General features: G+C 42.1%; 1 pseudogene; it reads right to left on the bottom strand.

The window, feature by feature from the left end:
* Positions 1-107: 107 nt before the first annotated feature.
* On the bottom strand, positions 108-516 carry LOC102859286 (annotated as a pseudogene).
* Between the last annotated feature and the right edge of the window lie 601 nt (positions 517-1,117).

The following is a 1,117-nucleotide window of genomic DNA, read 5'->3' as shown; positions in this document are numbered from 1 at the left end:
CCCCCCCCCCCCGCCTGTGGATCACAGGCTACAAGGATGGTAAGTGCTCCGGAGGCTGGAGCAGCAAGATCTGAACGCGGCAGCGGGAAGGTTCAGAGAGCGAGTCTTTATATTATATTGTTGCTTTGCCCAATTTTATCTACAAATGATGTAATTCCAGGTAGATTCAAGAGAGACCCAAGGACTGGTACCCTTCTAATGAAACCAACAACCACAGGAAAGAAGTCCCTGAACAAGAGAAAGAACCCATGAATTTCGAACATTATGCCAATTAAACGCCAACCAACAAAGACATCACCCTCGAAAAATTCTGTCGCTTTCATTTTATGTTTCTGGAAGAAGAATCTGAATGTCCTTTCTAGACCAATTACAAAAACCAAGCCAGCCACAAATAAAGCATTTCCAATAGCTAGTAGTGCTGTGTCAAATAAAAGAGAATCATTTGAAAAACAGGGAAAACACTCCAATTCCTGTCAATCCCATTCCAATTTTCTGGGTATCAGTTAAGGAGATCATGGCTGCGGTGGTGGGGCCAACTGTGGGAGCAGATACAGTGGCTTCAGCAAGGCAATGGCAGAATAAGCTGCTGAATTGGGAGAAAGGAATTCGGGAAGGCACCCAGGTAAGAGCTACTGCCAAAAATGACATTTTTTAACTATGAAAGCAACTCCATTTTTCTTCACCTTTTCATTTCCAGAGTAACAACATATGGTGATGAAGGAAGAATTTCAAGCTGCATTGAAGGAACTGGCAATAAAATAAGGCCCCAGGAATTGATGGTATACCAATTGACGTATGTCAACTAAAAGATGCTGCCCTAGATGTGCTCACCAAGCTGTGTCAAGAAATCTGGAGGACAACCACTTGGCCAACTGAGTGGAATAGATCTTTATTTGGTCCCATTTCAAAGAAAGGTTACCCAACAGAGTGTGAAAACTATAGAACAATATCATTGATATTACATGCAAACAAGATTCTGCTGAAGAGATCTTCCAGAGATCTTCCAGAAGTCCAGGCTGAATTTAGGAGTAGTCGTGGTACTAGGGATATTGTAGCTGATGTTAGATGTATCTTAGCTGAAAGAAGGGAATACCAAAAGAATGTCTGTGTTTCATTG

This window comes from Elephantulus edwardii, unplaced genomic scaffold (assembly GCF_000299155.1).
Source record: "Elephantulus edwardii isolate Elephantulus edwardi_28Jun2011 unplaced genomic scaffold, EleEdw1.0 scaffold00391, whole genome shotgun sequence".
NCBI lineage: Eukaryota > Metazoa > Chordata > Mammalia > Macroscelidea > Macroscelididae > Elephantulus > Elephantulus edwardii.
Note: the sequence above shows the minus strand (reverse complement) of the source record. Positions and strands in the feature narration are given on the sequence as shown.